Genomic DNA, 27,708 nt, shown 5'->3' on the forward strand with positions numbered 1-27,708 from the left:
AAGATCATCTTTATACAAATTTTACCGAAAAGTCACTTTGGAAATCAATTTAAAAGTGATTGATTGGAGAAAAGTATCGAACGCGTTTCTTTTGTTTTTCCACTGGGGAACATAAAAACATACAGTGTTTACTATTATAGAAACGTGTTTGAATTTCGTCACAGATATTTCCTGTTATAGTGATCTTTGATTAAACTGTTCAATGTCGTAGACGAGATTACTCGTCCAAGCCGATCGGTAACACAGTGCCACGGACGAGTTATTTAGTTCTCAATAATACCTAACTTCAACGCTAGATATCAGCACCATACATGCATTTGACCTACTTGCAAATTGTTTCACTTTCGATCCAAAATGGCGTCACGAAAAAGTTACAAAATCAAGGAGGATTAGAGTTGTGTTGTAACAGCTGAAATACTTGGTAGTCAACAGGTTAAACTAGATCCTAAAAAATTAATTTTTGTTGTACACATAACTAGAATATCCCGCAACTCGTGTTCACCATTCTCAGTTATTTCCACTCATTAACAAAGACCTGCAATACAAAACTGTCCAAATAAATTGTCTACCAACGACAATGAAATCAACGTAGTTCACCATAAAACTGTTTATTTTGAATGCCACGGAATCAGATTCATTCGCAATTTGATTTATTATGGAGAAGGGAAATTACAACCTGAATATTTTAATTAAAATTTACTTTATGACCTTTATTCGTTGTTTTGATCAAAGTAATTCCAATATCCTTCAGGTTTTTCCCAGAATTACTGCATGTTAGACAGACGAATTAGTTCTCAGTGAATTTTCTTTGTCCACTACCACGATTTTGCAGGCTAGCATCACTTGTTAGAATTCTAGGCTGTTCGTACCTTTAATAACACACGTATATACAGAGGGGTATTCCTGATATGTGGTAATAACTTGAATATCCAATCAACAGTGGCTCGTTACGACACAGGTTAAGAGCCTTGGCCATCATGTTTCAACTTGATTGAAATGTATTAATCTTTAAGTTCAGATAATCTCAAAATGAATCTGTTTTTATAGTATAGTCATTACAACGCTAAAAATCAGGTTTCGATACCTATGGTGGGCAGAGCACATATAGCCCATTGTGTAGCTTTGTGCTTAAATCAAAACAACATAATAATAAAAGACTTTCCGATGTAAATTTTTTTTATCATTATAGAAACATGAATAGAATAGGGGTAAAACCCAGTACTGTTTGACTAATCTGTTCACACAACATACTGTAAGAAAAAGCCACTTTTATATATTTTTTTCTGAATATAAATGAAGCGTGGCTCCATCAAGGGCCACGCGTTGTGGTCTACATGTGTGTCTCCATCAATCCAAAATATTCAATCACTTGTTCGAGTCTATGTGTTATTTCCTCTGAAAGATAAAAGCACAAATTAAAATTCATGTTATAACATACTCATATTTTATGACTTCGGATCTTCTCAAACTGATCAATGGCTGATGGAGTTTGGAAAACTTCTAAAGATATTTTTTTAAATGTTGCCTCCACTGTATAGCGCAACAGTTTGCTTGTTTTGTTTGTTTGGAATTTCGCACAAAGCTACTCGAGGGCTATCTGTGCTAGCCGTCCCTAATTTAGCAGTGTAAGACTAAAGGGAAGGCCAACTCTTGGGCTACTCTTTTACCAACGAATAGTGGACTAAACTAAACTAAACTAACGTGGCAGGGGTTCAGTTTAGAGAGAGAGAAATCAGAAGAGTTCTCTCTCCAACTGGGGTGTTCAGGAACTTTGTAGTTCCTCTTCGTCCCCTTTCGTGGATTGTTATTAGGATTAAGTGGTGGGTTTTTTTTTATTATTATTTTAATAAATTAATTATCGTTGTTATTCTTGACTTTTTGGGTGGGGAACGTCTCACTAAATGGTCTTTTGGGTGGAGGCAAAGGTAGCAGTGGAAAGAAGGAAAGGTCGGGACCTGTCTCGAAAAGAAAAAGTTGGGTAGATGTGAACATGAATGTAATTCATTCAAGTTCAGATCAAATCAAACGGCCCGATTCTGGGTCTGGCAAAAAGGTTGCCTGGGCTGGGATCTAGAAATCCAATGCCTGAAGATTTTGATGTGGGGGGAAACGGGAGTACCCCGAGAAAACCCACTTTCACACGACAGGCGCCGAAAGTTTTGCCTGTCGTGTGCCCTGTACCTGAAAAAAAAAGGAATTCATGTTAATAACATAGTTTTTATGTATTTAGACTCTTTGTTGAGTGGATTGTGATTCTTGAAATATGTTGTATGGTGATATGTATTTTGTTGGTGCACTTGATAATTTGTGTAGTGATGCCGTTAGTTTGTTTCTGTTTTCTGCTTTTCGATAATATTTCATAGAAAGTTCTGTTATTCTATCTCTTATAGTTGGTAAATTACTAATTTGGTGTAGATAATTTGTTGGTGTAAAAGATGGTAAACTGAATGCGGATTTTAATATTTTGTTTTGTTGCACTTGGATTTTTTGGAGTGTGTTGTTTGACATGTTGTATGTTACTTGACATCCGTACTCTATTAGTGGACGGATGTAAGCCTTGTATATTTGTATAATGGTGTTCGGTGCGCATCTTGATTGTTTACCAGTTATAGTCTTTAGAATAGTGGGATTGACCGTCACATTTATAACGCCCCCACGGCTGGGAGGGCGTGCATGTTTGGCGCGACTCGGGCGCGAACCCGCGACCCTCAGATTACGAAGCGCACGCCTTAACGCGCTAGGCCATGCCAGGCCCAACAGTCTGCTGTAGAGCGAACTAATTTTAGGAACTGTAAAATATGAACGTTTACAGTTCTGTAATTTCACCATAGATTATGGAAAACTTTCCTTAATTTCAAACAAAATGAAATTTATAAAGTATTCCACACCTTTTAGACACAAGTTTTGTCTAAAACTTTTAACAGCTAAGTTCAAGCTCAACCACTAATATATATATATTACTGAAAAATTAATACATTTTAATAAAGTTAAGTAAAATAAATCACGAGGAAGGTCTGCGTTACAAACAGCAAATCCAATATTAGTTTTTATAACTTTTAAAAACAAGCCAAAACAAAAATAAATTAAACAAAAACTCTGCATTAATTGAAGAGATCCCAAGGTACAAACTGTAATGTACCCTAGTTTTGGAGGTGACTGTGAATGCGGAAGTAGGACCCACATTGCGGTGGTTGGGACACACCGTCTAACATTCTTAACCTATACGTATATATAGTAATGTGCAAAAGTGTTAGAACAAAGTTGAAAATTAGATTTCAGGCTACTTTCAACGATAAATCACAGGTGAAACATCAAAAGTCTCGTGTATAGTGCAACAGAACCTCAGTGGAAGTGGTTGAATTCAGTTAACAGTTAATAATTTGTGTTCCCCATTTGCTTCAATAACTGCAGGCGGTCTTTCGAGCATTATTATGAAAGATTTAATCAAAAATTGGTCTTTGATATTTTACACCAGATATCTCTAATACTCTCTTATAAAGTATTTTTGGAAGTAAATATTGATTTTTCGAGTTCTTGATTTATCAAATCTCACATCTTCTAACTTGGGTTGAGATTGAGGCTCTGTCGGGGATCATTGCATCATTTTAATGACTCCAGCATCCTCTTTCTTAGTTAAGTAATTTCTGCATGGTATAGATGAATGTTTGGGGTCATTATATTCTTGGTAGTAGAATCTTTTATCAATATTACATACATCACTGAATATACTATGACCGATCAGTACCTGATGATACTTAGTGTGGTCTGTTATTCCATCTATTTTACAAATGTCTCCTCTTGCCTCAGCAGAAAACTACTTCATGGTAGGTGATATACATCGATGTAAGTATCTATCATTTTCCTTCTGCCGAAAGTATAACCTACGCTTTGAACCAAGTATTTCAAATTTAGGCTCTTCCGTTTATAACACTCTCTTCCAATTATCAACAGTCTCTTTACAATATCTTTAGATCAAAGTAAAGTTTTTTTAACTGTTACACGACCAAATATTTCATACTTGTTAAGTCTTCTTGTTGCTGTCGATCTGGATACTTTTCTGTCATCTGGTACATGGTTGTTCATCTCATGCTTCAGATCAGTGGATGTCTTCCTTCTGTCCTGAAGGCTACATAAACAAAGATACTTAACATTACTATCATTGGGTTTAGCTGTTATGTCTCTTCCTTTCCTAATGTTAAATTTACCCGTTTCGGTCTCACCATCTAGGGTGTTCTTGACAGCGTTTGAGGAGCATTTCAGGTCTGCAACAATTGGTCGGAGAATCCAACCAGCACCACATGAAGCTTTTATGTGAAACCTCTGCTCTACTGACAATTCTCTACGCTTTTTAAGCCGTGGCATGACAACAAACCTCAATATATAGTGTTAAACAATGTTTTGTCGAGTTTTATTTGTTAAACAATGTTTTATCAAGGTTTATTTGTTAAGCAATGTTTTGTCGAGTTTTATTTGTTAAACAATGTTTTATCAAGGTTTATTTGTTAAACAATGTTTTGTCGAGTTTTATTTGTTAAACAATGTTTTGTCAAGGTTTATTTGTTAAACAATGTTTTGTCAAGTTTTATTTGTTAAACAATGTTTTGTCAAGGTTTATTTGTTAAACAATGTTTTGTCAAGGTTTATTTGTTAAACAATGTTTTATCAAGGTTTATTTGTTAAACAATGTTTTGTCAAGGTTTATTTGTTAAACAATGTTTTGTCAAGGTTTATTTGTTAAACAATGTTTTGTCAAGGTTTATTTGTTAAACAATGTTTTGTCAAGGTTTATTTGTTAAACAATGTTTTGTCAAGGTTTATTTGTTAAACAATGTTTTGTCAAGGTTTATTTGTTAAACAATGTTTTGTCAAGGTTTATTTGTTAAACAATGTTTATTTGTTAAACAATGTTTTGAGTTTTATTTGTTAAACAATGTTTTATCAAGGTTTATTTGTTAAACAATGTTTTGTCAAGGTTTATTTGTTAAACAATGTTTTGTCGAGTTTTATTTGTTAAACAATGTTTTATCAAGGTGTATTTGTTAAACAATGTTTTTCGAGGTTTATTTGTTAAACAATGTTTTATCAAGGTTTATTTGTTAAACAATGTTTTGTCAAGGTTTATTTGTTAAACAATGTTTTGTCGAGTTTTATTTGTTAAACAATGTTTTATCAAGGTTTATTTGTTAAACAATGTTTTGTCAAGGTTTATTTGTTAAACAATGTTTTGTCAAGGTTTATTTGTTAAACAATGTTTTATCAAGGTTTATTTGTTAAACAATGTTTTGTCGAGTTTTATTTGTTAAACAATGTTTTGTCAAGGTTTATTTGTTAAACAATGTTTTGTCAAGGTTTATTTGTTAAACAATGTTTTATCAAGGTTTATTTGTTAAACAATGTTTTGTCAAGGTTTATTTGTTAAACAATGTTTTGTCAAGGTTTATTTGTTAAACAATGTTTTAAACAATGTTTTGTCAAGGTTTATTTGTTAAACAATCAAGGTTTATTTGTTAAACAATGTTTTGTCAAAGGTTTATTTGTTAAACAAAGTTTTATAAAGGTTTATTTGTTAAACAATGTTTTGTCAAGGTTTATTTGTTAAACAATGTTTTGTCAAGGTTTATTTGTTAAACAATGTTTTGTCGAGTTTTATTTGTTAAACAATGTTTTATCAAGGTTTATTTGTTAAACAATGTTTTGTAGAGTTTTATTTGTTAAACAATGTTTTATCAAGGTTTATTTGTTAAACAATGTTTTGTCGAGTTTTATTTGTTAAACAATGTTTTATCAAGGTTTATTTGTTAAACAATGTTTTGTCAAGGTTTTATTTGTTAAACAATGTTTTATCAAGGTTTATTTGAGGAGTTGTATTAAACTGATTTCGTCTAGCACGCGCTAGCTTCTTTCTTTATAGTTATTACACTTCGTGGGGTACCATGACAGTTAGTTCAGTTCCTAAATTCGATCAGTATGTTCATTCAAGCAGAACCCTTATGATATACACTTGGTACAACTATATAGGAATTCTACAGAATAACAACTATTCTCACCCAAGCTGATTCAATTGTGAACAGGGATCACTGAGGCATTACCATGGTGTTGAAATATACATTCAGTAATGGCACGGAAGAATTAGCTTCATAAGAGGGAAAGATTGGTAAAACATTCTCCTGTTACACAGAACTATTATTTCTTTTGCATATATAAGGACTTAATGTATCATAACCTGACAACAACAACAAAAAAGACTCCGTGTTAAAACCTTCACTCACTGTTTACTGTTATAGTATTTTTACTCTACAATACTGACCGTATTTTTCCTCTATAAACGTATTAACGTATTATTTTACCCGTAAAATGAACTGGAACTACTTGGTAGTGCTATTGAGTTTTTATTTGCTTACTGAACTTCTGTCATCATCCACGTGCACGTGATGGAATCCTGTTTTCCATGCATTATGTTAAATGCTTCGAAAGAAGGTCTGATATGACGTGAAGGTCCACGTCATTAGTTATACGATGTTTAATTACATAGTTTCACATCCCAACATGCAGGGCTGTTATAACTCGACCAAGTCAGCTCTAGAAGCTATGAGACTTGAAAGTACATATTACAAAGTTAAATGAGCTGCTACAACTTGAAGTCCATGTTAACATGAAAACATTTGCTGTTCTTGTTGTTGCTCTTTCTTTTAAAAAGAACAGAACATTTATTGTTGCAGTTGTTGCCTGATCTTAAAAAACCTCGCCATTTAATTCTGTTGTCTCTTCTTAAAAACTCACATTTTGTTGCTGTTGTCTATTCTTAAAAAATTCACCAGTTGTTACTGTTGTCTGTTCTTAAAAATTCACCATTAGTAACTGTCGTTTCTTCTTAAAACCTCACCATTTGTTGCTATTGTCTGTTCTTAAAATCTCACCATTTGTTGCTGTTGTCTCTTCTTAAAAACTCACATTTTGTTGCTGTTGTCTATTCTTAAAAAATTCACCAGTTGTTACTGTTGTCTGTTCTTAAAAACTCACCATTAGTAACTGTCGTTTCTCCTTAAAACCTCACCATTTGTTGCTATTGTCTGTTCTTAAAATCTCACCATTTGTTGCTGTTGTCTCTTCTTAAAACTCAACATTTATTATTGTTGTCTTTTATTTAAAAACTCGTCGTTTGTTTCTGTTGTCTGTTCTTAAAAACCTCAGCATATGTTGCTATTGCATGTTCTTTAAAAAACTCACCATTTGTTGCTGTTGTCTGTTCTTAACTATAGTTCAGGGTTCTAAAAACAAAAATTATACTAATAATACGTTGGGCTCACAATTTCCCTTATCCTCTAAATATCTCAGTGGAAAATTATAGAGTTTATAACATTGAAATTCAAGTTTCGATATTCGCGTTGAGTCCATAGTGTAGCTTTACGTTCAACTACAAATAGAACAAAAAATCCACTCCTTTTACGTATTCACAATGAGTTAGTAAAATTCCAATTTCAGGTCAACTACAGCTATAGTAATAAAAAATTCTTCTCTCACCGCCATGTTTTATTTATTGATGGTTTTCAATATCAATCCTTAAAGGTTCGTCAGAAACACAATATCTACATTATCAACAAATCCATTCGTTTTTTTGTTTACTGCGTTTGTCTTCTGGTCTTCATTTAGAAGTAATCTTCAAACAATTCAGTCAGCCAATACTTCCTGGTACTAGATGTATATTTGCTTTTACACGAACATATATATTATTTGTCTTACACTTTTGTCGTTGGTCGCTTGCAGAACATTTTATAATATCGACTTCTCTTTGTAGCTTGATATACGGCTGCCTGTCTTGTTTTTCGTTTTCTTAAATTAAGATTATTTATAGCAGTATTTGAAAAGGAGACTATCATATATGAAACATAACTGTATTTTGGTTTTGAATTTCGCGCAAAGCTACACGAGGGCTATCTGCGCTAGCATCCCTAATTTAGCAGTGTAAGACTAGAGTGAAGGCAATTAGTCATAACCACCCACCGCCAACTCTTTGGCTACTCTTTTACCAACGAATAGTGTGATTGACCTTCACATTGTAACGGACCTACAGCTGAAAGGGCGAGCATGTTTCGTGCGATCGGGATTAGAACCCGCGACCCTCAGATTACGAGTCGAACGCCTTAACCCATCTAGCCATGCCGGGCCTTTTGAAGATTTACTGGCATATTTTTGGCCCAGCTTCGATATAATATTCTGTTACTTTAAAAAGTCCTCGTGGATTGATTACGGTAAATTAAGTGCGGTATGTTAAAACTGCTTTGCTAATCAATAAGTGACATTTCAACCACAGCAGTCCAGTGATGTCACCGAGAAAAAACTATCGCTTTTAGGAAAGTGTTCCTAACAGCCCTTTTTAATACAAAGTATTAATACACTCAGTTCATAAAAAATGTATTCAGATCTAAGAGAGGAATATCCATTTTGAAAAATAAAAGGATGTGGATCAACTTGAAGTACCAGGACCAACCAGAAAGCGACCTTCGGAAAGTCATGCCCCAGTTGAGTTAAACAAAGTGTGTTGTCTGGTAACAGGCGAGAGTCCATGAGCATAAGGTCAAATGTCACAGACGTGCCTAAAGCAGTAGTATGTAACATAATCAAAGAGGTTCTCTGTATGGAAAAGTTAGACAAATTACGTTTACACAAGTTACTTCCCTAATATTTATCTTTAACAGTTGCATGTCTAAAGAAACTAGAGAGAATAAAATAGGTATTCACGTTATTTCATACGAAGAAATATTGGTACAGTGCCGGATGCAGCAACTACGGATTTATGTACGATTGATCATATACTGTTGAAATAGGTGTCGGAGACCTTCGTTCTTGTGCATTAGAGGTATTTTAGAAAACACCTTCCAGTAGAAGTAGTGTACTTTGGACATTAAACCCTTTTGACGAATCTATTTGTAGTTGAAAATGCAGTACAAAGCTATTGTCAAGATGCATGGTTTTCAGACAGATCGTGACCAGAAGTGACGATATATAGATGGTAACTATGTAGTGTGTTTTTAATATAATTTTAATATAACGTGAATAGCCCCTGTATTCAATCACTTGTAATCAACTCGTTTGAATATGCATGACACTTGCAGAAGTTGTATCACCAATCACTTGGTTTCTTTGGCGTCCCTATTATGAGGAAAATTACCTGAAGAGACCAGCTTCCATTGTTGTAGGCCTAACTAGTGCAACAACATTATGAATAATACCCGTAACGAGTTGAACACAGTATACCTTAATGGAACGTATGCGACTCTATAGAATTTAATCACATTTTGAAATAGTTATTTCCGTAAATATGAATGTACTATTACAAAACTGTTTATTGTATTTATGGCTTATTAAACGTTAATTTAGTTTAAAATATAGAGGTCGAGATTTAATCACTTTACGCAACTTATACCACTTAGTTATTCACGAATCTACCGCTGTGTAAACAGATGTTTAACTGCTATGGTTTATGAACTAACAAAACAAAATGAAAGTTCACGAATCTACCGCTATGTAAGCAGATGTTTAACTGTTATGGTTTATGGATTAACATAACAAAATAAATGTTCACGAATCTACCGCTATGTAAGCAGATGTTTAACTGTTATGGTTTATGGGCTAACATAAAATGAAAGATTTCTTTGAACATTATTTTGTCTCTACTGCATATATACAATTTTGTTCAAAGTAGATGGTTTCTTGATGGATGTTAAATGTTACCTAAAACAATAATTTTATTCATATTATCTTTTGTTCTTATGACCTTGTTCTTCTGTTTAGAAATTGTAGAAAGCGTCAAGAACGGGCAGAAACCTTTCTTCCGACCTTATCTGGAAAAAGGAACGTGCAGCAAAGAAGTGGAAGAGATGATCAGAAAGTGTTGGGCAGAAGACCCTACAGAACGACCTGACTTTCAAGCCTTAAAGTCAGTCATCAGGAAACTAAATAAGTAAGTAAAATTTATAATTATAAAATAGTGAGCCACATTTGAGAACTAACCCTATTTTGTTGTCAATAATCATCGATAGAGGGTGTTAAGTAAGGTTTAAAAAACCTAACTTACAGATGCATTATCAGGATTTACATATTAAACAGATAGCGATTGAAGGTATTTCTTGTCTTAAAATACCTGGAAATGTATACACTAATATATATGTAGTCTTAATTATGTTTTATAGAACAGGAAAACAAACCACAGTCAAATGATGTAATGGTTTGGCTTATTAAAACAGGATTTCTAGTAACTGCTGGTGTGTTAAGTTTTTTAGCTCAGATGGTAGAACACTTATCTAATGTGCAAGAGATTCCGAGGCTAGTCTTGTTAGCAGAAAACTCAGAAATGGGATAGTGATAAAACAACTAGTGTCCAAAAAGGTCTTGCAATCAAAAAACAAAAAAAAAACGGAGTTTATGAGTTTGGACCAGAAATATTTTTTAACATTTTAATTGAAAAGCTTATGTAAAAAGAGTGGATATTTAAAAAAAATCAGTGTAAAAACAATTCACCAGTAAAGATTGCTTACAGCCATATGAGTTGTATTTTTCTTTATATCACGAGTTATTTATTTCACGAGTAAATTTATTTATTAAAAGTTCCTCGCTAAAACAGCGGTAAGTCTTCGGATTTACAACGATGAAATCAGCGGTTCGATTCCCCTCGGTAGACACAGCAGATAGCACTATGTGGCGTTGCTACAATAAAAAAAAACACACACAAAATAAATTTATTAATATTTTTCTGTTCTTTCTGTGTTGTTTTTATCAATTAAAATTATTATCACTTGTAAATGACAGGTTGTGTATGATAAACGAGATGATAAAACGTTTTGTTTCTTTCACAATCTCTTATTCCTGCATCCCCCTAGTGGCACAACTGTATGCATCCCCCTAGTGGCAAAGCTGTATGTCTGCAAGTTTAAAATGTTGGAAACCGGGTTTCGAAACTTGAGGGCAGAACACAGCTAGTCCATTATATACTTTAGTGCTTAATTACAAACAAACATACTTTTATTCCTACAACAATTAGAAATGGAATTCTGTGAAACTGAATTGATGTCACAAGTGTGGTATCTCAGGGCTCAGTCTTAGGACCATTGATCTTTTTTTATTTACATTTATTACATAGATGAAAGAACTGTCAATAAATTACTTAAATTTACTGACATCAAAGTCTTGGGTGTTGCTAGATGCAAAGAAGATGCTGCTGCTTTACCAAAAGGACTTGAGATTACTTAGTGAGTTGGACAAATAAATGACAGATCGGTTTCATAATAAATGTAAGATAAAGCATGTGGGTTATCATAATCTGAATTGTAAGTATATTTTGTACGGGCATAACCTTAACAGTGTCATTAAATAAAATGATATCTTGGTGTGATGGTTGATCAGTCTGTTACACCATCCAAGCAGTTTACTGTTTCTAGTGGTAGGAAAAGTAGAGCTTTAGGTTGTATCTGTAGAAATATTGAGTACCAGTCTAAAGAGGTTATAGTTTCATTGTATTTGTCAGTGGTTAGGCCACATTTAGATTATTGTGTTGTGTCCTGGGCTCCTTATCTTAGAATAGGCATTGAATTGTTGGAAAAGGGTTCTGAGGAAGGTCATTATTGTGGTATTTGGGGAAGAGGAGTTGTCATATGAGGAGAGATTAAAATCATTGAAATGTTTTCTCTTGAAAAAAGAAACGTTAGAGGGAATTTTACTGAAGTGTTTAAGATTGTAAAAGGAACCGATAATGTTGATGTAGCAAAAAGAGTAGCCCAAGAGTTGGCGGTGGGTGGTGATGACTAGCTGCCCTTTCTCTAGTCTTACATTGCTAAATTAGGGACGGCTAGCATCAATAGCCCTCGAGTAGCTTTGTGCGAAATTCAAAACAAAAAAAACAAACCCTTTGGGGTTGGGGGTGTGCTATATGAGTGATGGTCAAGTCCCATTACATAAGGTTGAGTAAATTATATTAAAAATTTTTTAAAAGACAAGTAAGTAAGTCGCGTGACAACCGCCGCTCTTGTAAATTAGTGGTGGAACAACATGTTTCAGATCTAAATTTTAACATTATTTGATTGTAGGTTGTGTAATATCTCAACAAAGTTATCGTTTTAAAAAGGAATATTTAAAAAAGGAATATGGATCAATTTGAAGTACCAGGACTGCCCAGAAAAAGACTTTCAAGAAAACATCTCCAAGTCGTGGCAAGATTAATCAGGAAAGATCTCTATCTGGGAAAGCGACGCAAATTGCTTTCATGACATATTTATTCAACCGTCACATACCTGAGTCAGATGGAAAATGGCATGAGTATTCATTCTATTTGATATTTAGACATACCAGACAAATTACCAGGTGTGGCAACTATAGATTTCTATGTGCTAGAACTGTTTAAAATGACGCTGTTTGTTTCTTTTTTAATTTCGTGCAAAAGTACAGGATGATTACACTGGGGAACACTCATTTTGTTGGATTTAAAAAAAGACATTTCTATAGTCAATTTGAGTGTGTTGATTTCAAATCTGAAGTCGGTTTTTGTCTGCAAGCTACAGATTTTATGCAATTTGACATTTTTATTTATTTTTTAATTTTTCGTTATTATAGGAAATTATAGGAATAGCTTATCAATTTGTTTGTGTATTTTATTCAGGTAGGAATTTGCGTTTGTAACTTTTGCGTATGTACACTTCATCTGGACAATCTCGTTTAATGCTCCAGTAGTAGTCAGCCATCATACTTTCGTCCCAGTGCCCTTGGTAGCGTTCTTCCATGACCTTTAGGTCTTGGTGGAATCGTTCTCCTTGTTCGTCACTCACAGCCCCCAGGTTGTCAGGGAACTTATCAAGGTGGCTGTTCAAAAAATGAAGCTTGATGCTCATGTTGCACCCGAGATCACGAAAAGCGAGGAGCATTCTGTTCACAAGTTCACTGTAGTTCTCCGCCTTATTGTTTCCAAGGAAGTTTTGAACGACTGCCACAAAGGATAACCATGCTGCCTTTTCTAAAGCGGTCATCTTAGCAACAAACTGATCATCACGAATTAGGGTTAGAATCTGTGAACCATCAAACACGCCTGCTTTGATCTTCTCAAATGATAACCCTGGTAAAGCTGTGATGATGTGTTGGAAACATTCACCTTCGGTTTCCAGTGCCTTGACAAATTGCTTCATCAAACCTAATTTGATGTGAAGAGGAGGAAAGATGATCTTATCTCTGCTTACAATTGGGTCTTGCATGATATTTGGCATGCCTGCTTCAAGGGTGTCACGAATAGGCCAGTCCTTCTAGCTCAATGTCTGTCTCGTGCTCGGCTGTCCCACATACAGAGGAAACATGGAAACTTGGTGAAACCTTTCTGTTGTCCAAGAAGAAAGTTGACCATCTTTAAGTCTACACAAATGATCCAATTGTGCTCATGATATTTTAATAAGTCCATGACCATTCTCATATCATCATAGTCTTCCCGCAAATGCACTGAGTGACCGACAGGTACTGCTCCATAAACATTCCCATTATGTAAAAGAACACACTTTAGACTGCGTTTTGAACTGTCTAAAAAAGAGTCTCCATTCAGCAGGACTATAGTAAGGTACACCCAGTTCTTTGAGAAGCCCTTGGATGTCATGGCAGTAAACAAACTGTCTGTCTTCTGAAAAGAAGGTCACTAAAAGCTGGTCACGCTTTCTGAAATATGATACTTTAACAGAGTGATCAACAAGATTTCTGCCTTGTAATCTTGATGCCAAAAGCTCTGCTGCTTTCTTTGAAAGACCTAAATCCCGCACTAAATCATTCAGTTCAGCCTGGAGAAGAGGCTTGGGGACGGGGAAAGGTTCAGTGTCTGAAGAACAGTTCTCCGATTGTGTACACTTTTCTGACAATTCACTGTCACAACTGTCTTGTTCGCTTGTATCATGTCCAATGTCTTTATCGTCCAATGAAGGCAAGCCTTTGAAAACTGGAACAGGAACTTCTTCAGAGTGCGGAGCAGGCCGAATAGCTGAGGGAATGTTCGGATACGTAATCTTATGTCGGTTTTACTTCCCAACACCCGTTGTGTTTACCATGCAGAAATAACAGTCACTTACGTGGTTGGTGGGTTCGCGCCAAATCATTGGAACACCAAAAGGCAGACCATTGCGTTTTCCTTTGGTCCAGTCTCGAAGCATTTCCTCACAATTGTGGCACACAACATGAGGAGCCCCATTGCTTGTCTTGATCACCAAGATGAACTTCAAAATATGCCTTGTAGGCACGCTTGACGAACAAGGATATGTTACGTCTCTGACGATTGAGTGTGTAGCATCCACATATGTAGCAGAAGGCATCAGGCTTGTTTCTGCAATGATATCTATTTTTGGAAGCCATGTTTGATCTGAAACAAAAGAAGAATGATCAAAATATTAGAAGCTATCTATATATATGGACGTGAAAATGCTTATACATGGTTTACGCAAGTTCACATTTGTACAATTTCATTAACCTCAAATTGCATACAAACTAGAGCTTGTAGAGAAAAACTAATTTCAGATTTGAAATCAGCGCCTAAAACTCCTTCAGAATCAGTTAAAATATCCAATGCAACTCAAAGTTACTGAAAAAGTGTTCCCCAGTGTTATTTACGCTTGTGGGATTGACGGTCACATTATAATGCCCCCTACGGCTGAAATGGCTAACACGTTTGGTGGGACGGAGATTTGAACCTGCGACCCTCGGATTATGAAACAAGAATCCTAACCACCTGGCTATGAAATTACGCTGAGAAATCACAGTCATCATACACCAGACAAATTATGAAAATCAAACAAGAAGGAGTGTTGTGCTTTGAACATGCCGGGCTCATGACTGAACTTTTCGCAGTAAAAACTATGCTGCAAGACTATTGTCAGAATGCATTTCCGTCAGACAGAATACAACCGGACATGGCAACATGTACTGTAACATCGTAGTGAGACTCCAAAATTGTTTTAGTATAATATATTCAACCTCTCTATATGATCAGAAAATAAGAGCTGGTATTTAATGAGGTTGACAAAACTACAACTTTTAGCAAAAATTAAAAGTACAAAGTAATAAATCTTCTGGATTCAGAAAACTGGGGTGAATTGAGTAACAGGTATGGCATTACTGGAAGGCAAGCTAGGCAGCTTTCAGGAGTTATTTGCTATGAAGGATCTGATCTGAGTGTGACTTTTAAATACTTTTCTGCAAAACACAAAGATCACAGCCCGGCATGGCCAGGTGGTTACGGGACGCTCGACTCGTAAGCTGAGGGTCACGAGTTCAAAGCCCCATCACACCAGACATGTTCGTCCTTTCAGCCGTGGAAGCGCTATAATGTGACGATCAATCCCATTATTCGTTGGTAAAAGAGTAGCCCAAGATTTGGCGGTGGATGGTGGTGACTAGTTGTCCTCCCTCTGCTAAATTAGGGACGGCTATCGAAGATAGCCCTCGTGTAGCTTTGCGCGAAATTTAAAACGAACCAAGCAAAAAATCACATGACTGATGAATCATATCCTCGTTCTTTCAGCCGTGGAGGCGTTATAATATGATGATCAATCCCACTATTCGTTGGTAAAAGAGTACCCCAACAGTTGGCGGTGGGCAGTGATGACTAGCTGCTTTCCCAGCTAAGTTAGAGACGGCAACTCAGCTACAGTAGCTGGCTCAGGGTCGTGGTTAGCACTTCTTCAGCTCAGTTCTGCTCAACATTTCTTAATGGAATTACACACTGGAGACTTTACTGACTATGGCAATCTTGCGAAGTCCTCCTGGTCGAGACAATCCTGCAAAACATGCGCTTTATTGGCAGTAGCACTGTCATCCTGGAGCATAAATTTATCGTCTAGCCTTGCCCTGGCATATGGAAGAAATATCGTCTCCATGTGATGTTTTTAGGAAGCGCCATTGACGTTTCTCTGTAGGATATTAATAGCAGTTTTCCACCATGTGGAACAGCTGCCGGAATATGTACTGCACCACCTCCTGTGTGTTCCCTATGGGAAAACAATCTTCTCTCATGGCCTCATCTGTTTTCGAAGCAAATGACGAATACGGATCTTTCCACAGCTTTAACAAGCCAAGAATATCACTAATCTGAAAAGAAGATATGTTGCCAGTTTTCCAGCCATAAAGTGGTATGCTATCTTGCCCAAGTAACACGGCCCTGAATTCTGGTTAATATCAATTTGCAGTTGGCCATTCTTGCAAAATAACCTTGTTTGGTCAGTCTTCTGTTCACTGTCCTTCTGTATACCCTATAATGAATACATGCATGGCATTCCTGTTGTGAGGTGTCAAAAGACGTCTTTCGACCTTAACATGTTAAAACCAGATCAAAACATGATAATCTAGGGTAGTTGTTTTCGGCGTCTACCAGTAAACTTTCCTGTTATAAGGTTTTCTCCAGTTTCGCTTACGTTTCAACATTTTGGATACAGTATAATTGGAGTAATCTGGCAATGTCCGTTTGCATCATATCATTCCTGGATAGTCGAACAGATCGACGCCCTATAACTTTGGGCACGTGATGAAGCATAACCCTACACTAAGTACTGTCTAAACAAAGCATTAATATATATAGAAAAGGATTATACTAAAAGTACACCATTGTATGCAAACCGTGTATGTTTATATGTTTTGGTGAACAAATGCTCAAAACAACTTATACAGACCAGAATAACAACTCTGTTAATTATTACATTGCACAGTATTAAAGATACCACTGTTGATTATTACAATACACTGTATTAAAAATGCCATTGTTGATTATTACAATACAAGGTAATAAATATACCATTGTTGATTATTACAATACAATGTAATAAATATACCATTGTTGATTATTATAATACGATGTAATAAAGATACCATTGTTGATTATTACAATACACTGTATTAAAAATACCATTGTTGATTACTACAATACACTGTATTAAAAATACCATTGTTGATTAATACAATACACTGTAATAAATATACCATTGTTGATTATTATAATACAATGTAATAAAGATACCATTGTTGATTATTATAATACACTGTAATAAAGATACCATTGTTGATTATTACAATACACTGTAATAAATATACCATTGTTGATTACTACAATACACTGTATTAAAAATACCATTGTTGATTATTACAATACACTGTAATAAAGATACCATTGTTGATTACTACAATACACTGTATTAAAAATACCATTGTTGATTATTACAACACACTGTAATAAAGATACCATTGTTGATTATTATAATACACTGTAATAAAGATACCATTGTTGATTATTACAATACACTGTATTAAAAATACCATTGTTGATTACTACAATACACTGTAATAAATATACCATTGTTGATTATTATAATACAATGTAATAAAGATACCATTGTTGATTATTATAATACACTGTAATAAAGATACCATTGTTGATTATTACAATACACTGTATTAAAAATACCATTGTTGATTATTACAATACACTGTGATTACACTGTAATAAATATACCATTGTTGATTATTACAATACACTGTAATAAATTATACCATTGTTGATTATTATAATACTGTAATAAAGATACCACTGATTACTACAATACACTGTATTAAAAATACCATTGTTGATTATTACAATACACTGTATTAAAAATACCATTGTTGATTATTATAATTCACTGTAATAAAGATACCACTATTCATTATTACAGTAAATTATTTGTTGGCATTTCTGTTAGCTGTACTCAGTTTTAGATTACATTCTGTTAGTTACTGGTGGTTTTATTACTTTCAACAAGAGACAACGAAAGCGGGAACATCTTAGACAATCTGCTTTCAAGGATGGAACAGTACGCCAATAATCTGGAGACGCTGGTCGAAGAAAGAACCGCAGATTATCTTGAAGAGAAAAGAAAGGCCGAAGATTTACTGTACGAGCTATTACCTCGGTAAGTTAACTCGAACATCATCAGAAAAAACAACAACAAAAGTAGGACACGCGGTTATTTTTATAAGTTTTTGCTCTTTGTATCGGAACAGTAACTACAGGATGTTCGAAAACTCACTGTGCACTTATATATGTATATGATTACAAAACTGCACAATGACTTTCCGAACACCCTGCAATTCCAGTAATATTAAAGATTTTATTAATGGTATAATGTTACAAGTGGTAATAATTAATAACAACTTAGATCACAATAAGTTCGGTATTTATAGTAAAACCAGAGTATCATTAGTACGACAAGACTGAGATGATATGAAATTGTATTATTTATTAAACGTTAATTAATTCAAAACTCGTTCAAATAACTTAAGACCTGCAATATTTGAAACAGGACAAAAACATTGTTTGAATTCTATATAAAGTACAATAACTGAATCATAATGAAGCCTTTGTTCCAATGCTATATACATCTTATTAGTTTGTTTGTTTTTTGGTTTTGGATTTCGCGCAAAGCTACACGAGGGCTATCCGCGCTAGCCATCCTTAATTTAGTAGTATAACACTAAAGGGAAGGCAGCTAGTCATCAACACCCACCACCAACCCTTGGGCGACTATTTTACCAACGAATAGTGGGATTGACCTATTTTTTACCGCCACGGCTGAAAAGGCGAGCATGTTTGGTGCAACGGGGATTCGAACCCTCGACCCTCAGATTAGGAGTCAAACGCCTTAACCCACCTGGCCATGCCGGAACTGTTTTTAGTGAAAATAATTACATTTTAATGAAGTGAAATAAGTACAATCATAAGGAACGACTGCGTTAAAAACAGCAAATCCAAACCTCTGACTAATTTATATAATTTGTTACTTTTAACTCAAACACAAGCCGAAACAAAAAGAAATTAAACAACAAACGTTGCATTAACTGAAAGCATTGTTGCTTGCACCCTGGGTTTTTTTTAGTTAATGTAACGTTTTTATTTAATTTGTTTTTTTTTGCTTGTTTTTCTTTAGTTAAAATAGCAAATTACATATATATGTATTAGAGAAAATTAGTGCTAATAACAATATGTAAAGTTAAGAATATATATTTATTATATATATATACACAGTTTCGAGAATAACCAATATGCCTTTACAAACGTAATGTTCTGGCATACGCAGTTTCCATATCAGATATATCTTCCGTGTGTGTGTGTGTGTGTACTAAAACACAGTTTGATGGTACCAAGGTACTGTTATGTATATTTACACCTGAATTTTTTATTATCATATTTTTCTGTCTTAGAAAATTATCGTTAAAAGGCAAATAACAGTTGTTTCCTTTACGTTCTTATGTTGCAAGACAGTACTAAGTCTACAAACTTACAACACTAAAATCCGGGGTTCAGCTACTATCGACGAACACAGTGGAAATACATGTATAACCCTAAATAATATTTTAATGAAACGTTTCTACACAGTTCTACCCCTCACTTCTTTATTATATCTTTGGTTTTCCTTCCCCAATGACACAGCAGCATGTCTGCGGGCTTACTGCATTAGAAACCGGGTTTCGGTACCCGTGGTAAGCAGAGCACATTGTGCAGCTTTGCGCTTAACTACAGACAAACATTATTATTGCTGTAAGACGTCATTATCAGCAAAACGCCACCTATAAATGAACTACTTACGTATTTAGTTAACACGCAACCTCATAAACACATAATTGTTTTCTGGTTTGGTTGTTATGATATCCTGTATATATTATATCTATCCGGTAGAAGACGACAGATGAAGTCTACTGATTTTGTACATTCAATATAATTGATATACCATTAATCTCATGAGGCAGTAGGCCTAGATCTTATAATTCTTCTTTTTCGTTTTGAGTTTGTGCAACATCCAGATGCAAAAATCTTTTTCGGTTGTAATAAAGATAAAATGGAATAGAAAACAAAAACCTTCAATGAAGCCGTAACCTTTTACATCGCTCTAACAACGTGTAATCTAAGTTTATATGGTCTGTTAGTGGTACTTCTTTGTATAAGAAAAAAAAAAAGTTAAGCTGTTGTGCGCATGCTCCAGTCTCCGGTCAATCTGATTATACTGCTTGTAAAGTACAAATGAAAAAAAAAACAACTCAGCAAGATGGACAGATGTAATCTGATATTGGAGTTCCATTTAGAAAAGAAAGATATACAGTTCGAAATATTAGTTACTAGGATACGATCATAAAAATTGGATGCGATGTACAAAATGGTCGTAACATGTACGTTTCTGGTACGTTGTCTTTGACGTAACGTGCATTGTTTATTAGCAGGTATTAAACTTAGGCAGGGAAACGAAGGGTACCCCACAACTTTCAATTTCTCGAACAATTTTTCGAGTAGGTCGAACAGCAAGGAATGCTGGGATCGAAAGACTTAGATCGTAAATGCCAATGAATCAGTGGCCATACTCCTGCCAATGAAATTTTGAGCACGTGTTTTTTGTTGTCGTTTTTTTCGAATATAACAAATACAATGATGCAAAGAATGAAACATGTTTAAAGTTTATCCATTAGCCTGAAAACTTCCACTAATATCCACAGGCCTGTCGCCAGTCAGCTGATACGAGGAGAATCCGTGACTGCAGAGGCCTTTGATAACGTCACTATTTATTTCAGCGACATTGTTGGTTTTACAGCGCTTTCGGCTGAAAGCACGCCAATGCAGGTAAGACAAAGCAATGTTAACCAAATGCTTCGGTTGTCATTAATGAAAACATATCCGCTAGCTCCCTCTGTAGGTCAATTCTATAAACTCTTCCAAAAGAAAGTGATAATTTTAAATTTAATATTCAGTTTGTTAAACATACTTGTTTTACGTTAACTTTACATGTCACGCTTATGTTTGGTAATTCAGTTAATTAACGTATATTTGTATACTGTTATATTATCCAAATTTATTTTTAAACAGATGTTGATAATAAAGTTCGAACTGTTTTTCCAAGGAAACCTAGACTGGCCACCTGAAGTTTATCGTTCACGGACAAATCATGAATAATACCTTGACAACTTTTTTCTTCCCCGCTTTGTATTAATCTGAAACTTTCGAGTGTCACTTTGACTCATCTAAAAACATAAGTTCGTATATCGTGCTCCAATATACGTATCAAATATACATAGGATGTATCAGATATATACTTCGTTATTAAAGTTTTTAAACCTGACGTAGGATAGTGGTTAATGATTCAGGATGTGTGTAGAAGGTTCAGGGCTCGAGTGCGATAGACAGCTGAGCACACACGCACTTTAAACAGAGGGTTATGAATATTTGTGATGCTGAAAACTTGCTTTTCGGATGAAAGTAATCGCGTAAGCGGTGAGCGTTTATAACTAGTTTCCCTCTCTCTCTCTGGGCGGCAGGGTTCTTTCTCATTTCGTCAATCCACGTGCAGAATGACTTTTCCATATGCACTGCCAGTTTTTAAGGAGGAGGTGTTTTTATACCACCAACCTTTTTAGATTATTGGGCCCCTTTGCAAAGCTACCAGTTGGTTATTTGGATTTTAGACCTATTAGGTGGGAGGGGCGTTAAGGCGAACGACGTGTTGAGATTTCTCACCATTACTTAGGATTGTTTGTAGTTAAGCACTACGCTACATAATGGACCATCTGTACTCTGCCCATCCAGATTTCTAAAGTTATAAGTGTGCAGACATACCACTTTGCCACTAGGGGAGGGGCGTTACTGAGGACGTGCGCAGTATTTTATTGGTCATTATGCAACCGCGCAGCTAAGAAGGAACATTGCTAATCAGCAATCCTAACTTTAGGGATAACTATCTCTGACCCCTTATGTCATAACCTTACCGTTTTGTCCACGTGTTGCAAAACGTTCTTTCCAAGTTGGCTATTTTGAAATGAAACAGCTTCTTGGACCACTGTAGCAATTAATAATAATGACACGAAATGGACCACTACAATGTGACTGTAAAAGTCTTTTAAAAAACGACGCTTAGAAAGTCGATTTACAAGAGGCGTTTATGGATTTCTAGTACTCAATATCGTAGACATTGTCCAAGTGTCAAAAACAATTTGCATTATTAATGTTTTAATTTTTTTTGTTTTTTTTTATATAAATACCAGTTACAATTTAAACGCCTCAGTGATTAAACAGTTATGTAAAAATTATTTTTATTTTTTGTGCATAAGGTAGTGGATCTCCTGAACGACCTATACACCTGTTTTGATTCCATTATAGAAAATTTTGATGTTTACAAGGTAAGTCTTCTTCGGAAAGATCTGTAGGAACCATGAATTACAAGTGGTGATGTTTTGGTGTATAAAAGTATACGAATATTAAAACAATCTGAATAACTTTCACTTAAAGTATTTATCTCTCTTTCTTTATATAGTAGAAACCCGAAGTTTTAAAATTCGTTTTAAATGGCTACATCTCTAAACGACTTTACAATTGACAAGCATAATTTAAGCCCTAAGAATAAAGTTTGTTTGTAATTAATTACAAAGATACAAAACGGACTATCTATGCTCTACCCATCACGGATATCAAAACCCGGTTTCTAGCGTTATAAGTCATCTGACGTACCGCCGTGTAACTACACCCTTGTGTAAATTAATTGAAACAAATGGTCATTCTACAATATTTTCAGTATGGCGGCCGGTGTAGGCTCGCTGGACCCACTATATCCTTTAATAGTCATTTTTTTTTTTCACACGGCGTCATTAGCTGTGTTTTGCAGTACGGTCGATCTATTTTTGGGATATATGACGAAATTTTGAGGAATATTACTTCATTAGAAATTGCGTTAGAAGGGCAAGGAGACCAGTCAAAAAACAACTTCTTACCAACTCAATGAAGAAAAAACGGTATCAATGGGGTCTGAAATACAATAACTGGACGCAAGAACAATGGAGGAAGATGTTATTCAGTGACGAGACTCATTTCTTGGTACAGGGTAAAAAAAGTCTGCATGTTCTTATATATCCAGGTGAGAAAATTCGAGAATATCACATCAATCAGTTCGTAAAACATCCCTTAGAGAAGATATTTTGGGGCTTTTTCAGCTACTATGGCGTTGGAGACTTACATATCGTAGAAGGTATGATGCGAGGACCACAGTACATCGAAGTTTTGCAGAGAAGAGTCGTTCAAAATTGAAAAAGAGATTTCCAGATGGATCTGGCATTTTTCAGCAAGAACTGTCTCCATGCCACACATCGAAACTTATGAAGAATTTTATGACTACAACGCGAATAAAGGTGCTGGACTAGCCTGGAAACTCTCCGGACTTAAATCCTATTGAAAATCCTTGGGCAATTTGTAAAGAAAGACTTCGGGGAAAATACTGTACTGCGAAAGATAGGCTAATTGAGGTGCGGTACCGCGATCCAAAAATTAGTAAAGATTGCAGTCAACTCGTGGACTCGATGCCAAAGCGGATTAATGATCTTCTGAAAAATAAAGGCGGTCATATCATGTATTAATTTGTAATTTTAGATTCTCAGAAATAAAACGAAAAATGTGAAAAAATCGTAATTTTCCGTCTTGTTTCAATTAATTTGCACAAGGATGTAAGAATATAAATAAAGTTGTTTGTTGTTAAGCGCAGAGCTACAGGATGGGCTATCAGTGTTATACCCACCATGGGTATCGAAATCTGGATTTTAGCATCATAAGCCTTCAGACTTACCACCAGCGTTTAAAAGGAAGCAGCGTATAGAAGGCATCAAATATGAGACAATTTAACTGTGTCCTATTTCGAAAAGAATTGTTTGTTTTTTAATTTCGCTCAAAGCTATACGATGGCTATCTGCTTTTGTCTTCCCCAATTTAGGAGTGTAAGACAAAAGGGAAAGCAGCTAGTCGTCACCACCAACCGCTAACTCTTGGGCGACTTTTTTACCAACGAATAGTGGGATTGGCCATCACATTATAACAACCCCACGGTTAAAAGGGCGAGCATGTTTGATGTGACAAGGATTCGAGTCGGGACCCTCAAATTACGAATCAAGCGCCCTCGCCACTTGGCGATGCTGTGCCTCTTCGAAATCTTGTTTGGTTGTGCGGCCTTTAACAATTTTGTTTTGTGAGCATTTGTGTTTGGATTTTTTTAAGGATCTCCAATCACACATTATCCGTGGTATCAATACGCTGTCGAAGTCTCAATAATCTGCTTCGAATCAGATATATATACTTATTAACTATATTGTAAGTGGTGCCATGAATCTCACCTGAGGAGACGCACTACTGATTAACACGTACAAATTATTCAAATAAAGCGTGATAAACTTTTCGTATGTCATGAAATTTGTTTCCTTCTTTCCTTTACAGAAAAGTAACATTGCACTATCTGCTGTGTCCAACGCTGGGTATCGAACCCCGGATTTTAACGTTGTAAGCCAATAGGCTTACCGCTGTCCTACACCTTTGTATTTACATTAGTTATATCTGTGACTTAAAAAGAAACACATTCCTTGAATGAAAATCAATTAACAAGTCCTTAAACTACGTGTCGAGTACCTCAATCACTTAATCTGAGGGACGCAAGTTCGAATCGCCGTCACACCAAACATCCTCGTTCTTTCAGCCGTGGGGGCGTTATAATGTTACAGTCAATTACACTATTCGTTGTAAAAGAGAAACCTAAGAGTTGGCGGAAGGTGGTGATTACTAGATGCCTTCCCTCTAGTCTTACGCTGCAAAATTAGGGGTGGCTAGCGCAGATAGCCCTCATGTGGCTTTGCGCGAAATTCTAAACAAACCAAACCTTAAATTATCGACGGTTTTTTCCCTTGAAGAAAAATATATGCATACCTCTGATAAATATCTACTTTTACCTTTATTATTTCAGAGATCTAACTCGTTAGATGAGTAACTTATCGTTAAACATATGGTAATTATATATCAAATAAATTATTCTGTCTTCTTTATACATACAGGTTGAAACCATAGGAGATGCATACATGGTAGTATCAGGGTTACCCGTTCGTAATGGAAACTTTCATGCACGAGAAGTAGCCCGGATGTCGATAGCCTTGTTGAATGCTGTACTGTCATTTACGATACGTCACAGGACAAATGAACAACTTAAACTAAGAATAGGAATCCATACAGGTTAGTTGGCATCTTGAAGTAACTAAGAACAGGGATCCATACAGGTTAGTTGGCATCTTCAAGTAATTGAGAACAGGGATCCATACAGGTTAGTTGGCATCTTCAAGTAACTGAGAACAGGGATCCATACAGGTTAGTTGGCATCTTGAAGTAACTGAGAACAGGGATCCATACAGGCTAGTTGGCATCTTCAAGTAACTGAGAACAGGGATCCATACAGGTTAGTTGGCATCTTGAAGTAACTGAAAACTGTGTTACGTACAAGTTAGTTGGCATCTTCAAGTAACTGAGAACAGGGATCCATACAGGTTAGTTGGCATCTTGATGTAACTGAGAACAGGGATTCATACAGGTTTGTTGGCATCTTGAAGCAACTGAGAACAGGGATCCACATAGATTAGTTGGCATCATGAAGTAACTGAGAACAGGAATCCATACAAGTTAGTTGGCATCTTCAAGTAACTGAGAACAGGGATCCATACAGGTTAGTTGGCATCTTGAAGTAACTGAGAACAGGGATCCATACAGGTTAGTTGGCATCCTCAAGTAACAGAGAACAGGGATCCATACAGGATAGTTGACATCTTACTTGGCATGTATCATTTTACTTATTATGTTTTGTGTGTTTGTTTCTCAAATATCACTAGATTTGGTCCAAGTTGATTTCTCTATTCTACCCTATGTAAGAATTGAAAAGATTTTAAAATCTCCTTTTACGATATTATACAACAGAGATCAGAAAAATGGGATAGGTAGTCAAAATTTCTCGTTAAAGAAGGTTCGAACCCTTCCCTATTCCATCTACAGAAGGAAATGGCTTACCTTTCATGTTGTTCTCCAACTTCGGTTTATTACATCTCCAAAGGATTAAATTCTTCACATTAATAATCAATACAGTCCATGTCACTGCGTCCAGTCATGTCCTATCTTACGAATGTATATCTTGAAAATAGGCCTACAGCTTAGTTGCCATTTCGTAAGGCTCCGACGTAAGGCTGTCATGTCCAAATAACGTAACTCTTCCCTGAATCCTTTACATAATCAATCTTCTGTGCGATGGCGCACAATACGATCGCAGAAAGGCTTTGGATGGCCAGATGTTTAGGGTGCCTGACTCGCAGTCTGCGGGTTGTGGGTTGGAATCTCTATCTCACAAAACGTGCTCATCCTTTTCACCGCGGGAGTGCTATAATATCACGAACAATCCCACTATTCTTTGGTAAAGTAGTGGCCTAAGAGTTAGTGATGAGATTGAATACCACCTGTTTTACTTCTAGTGTTTCGCCGCTAAACTAGGAACGGCTAGCGTAAATAAATAGCCCTTGTGTAGCCTTAAGTTAAATTCAATCACCACACCAACCCGATCGTACAGAAATCCATAGCAACTGCGTCTGGAGACATTACCTATGTCTTGATACATCGTGAAAGAATATTGTGTACATCTGACTTGTATCACTTTTCTAGACGTTGATTTTGTTTTATTATAGTGTATTTGATACCTAGGGCACATAAAGAACTTTTAACAGTGATCTTTGTGTTCGTGTATTTTCACCTGTTACGTTTTATTAAAGACAACTCAAAGATTATCATCTGGAAAGTGACAATCAGACTCAAATGGTTATGTGTAAGAACACATTAATTACGTCATCGCTAACAGAGCAAAAAAATTAGAATACTAACCGTAGAATCACGTATGTGGCCTATACACCCAACAGTGTTTTCTAAACTATTTATGCAAGAATTTATTGTGAGTCCATGTCCTCGTTGTTTTCACAAATCTCAGAACGCCCTAACCACATGGCTATGCCAGACCTTCTGAAGCTTTTAGTTAAGCCTTAAATATATGTGTCTCACGCATAACACATATGTCGGAAAGTCTGGGAGATCCGAGCTTAGTAGTAAGTTCGTGTTTTATATGTACAAAAGTCACAACACTATATGACAGAAATCTATCACCAACACATCATTTTATGTAAGCTTATAAGTTTAAATTATGTCGGGTTACGCCGTAAAATATTGTTTATTAATTTTTTTATGAATGGTATAATTTAGGTAAATACGTGCCAAATAACAGCAAGACAGTGCAAACACTGTGAAAACTTGAAGAGTGTTAGTTAACATATAGTCAGTACGAATTCACAAGAATGCTCCTAGCAAAAAAAAAGAATTAAATATAAACCAAGAAATAATTATATTCAAAACCTAAACACAGGAACAGTTTATACTCACCAGTAAGTGGCATACGCCTAAACTCCTCGCTCGTGTTGTCCGCCATATTTAAAAGGTCACGTGCTTAGCTCGTGATTGTACTTGTATTTTTGTTTTATTTATTTATACTATGCATCTATTGTTTATTTCTATATTAATGAATGAATCAATCAATCAATATAGATAGATTGCGAAATGATCATATATATTATTTACCTAAATCTTACCTTTATCAGCTATTTGTTTTATATTAATTAAGTAGTTACGCAATTTGACTAATTATTTGGGCCCGGGTTGGCCAGGTAGTTAAGGCACTTGACTCGTAATCTGAGGGTCGAGGGTTCGAATCCCCGTCACACCAAACATGTCGCCCTTTCAGCCGTGAGGGGGATTATAATATGACGGCCAATCCCACTATTCGTTAATAGAAGAGTAGCCGAAGAGTTGGC

General features: G+C 35.6%; 1 pseudogene across 1 annotated transcript in view; it reads left to right on the plus strand.

The window, feature by feature from the left end:
- LOC143222401 (atrial natriuretic peptide receptor 1-like) overlaps positions 1-27,708 on the plus strand; it is a 139,751-nt pseudogene that overhangs the window by 106,456 nt on the left and 5,587 nt on the right. Inside the window, exons 15-19 of the transcript XR_013012228.1 lie at positions 9,793-9,961; positions 17,799-17,948; positions 20,521-20,644; positions 22,126-22,194; positions 24,877-25,051. The product of XR_013012228.1 is annotated as an atrial natriuretic peptide receptor 1-like (transcript). The remainder of the gene's footprint in view (positions 1-9,792; positions 9,962-17,798; positions 17,949-20,520; positions 20,645-22,125; positions 22,195-24,876; positions 25,052-27,708) is intronic.

Source organism: Tachypleus tridentatus, chromosome 8 (genome assembly GCF_004210375.1).
Source record: "Tachypleus tridentatus isolate NWPU-2018 chromosome 8, ASM421037v1, whole genome shotgun sequence".
Classification (NCBI taxonomy): Eukaryota; Metazoa; Arthropoda; class Merostomata; order Xiphosura; family Limulidae; genus Tachypleus; species Tachypleus tridentatus.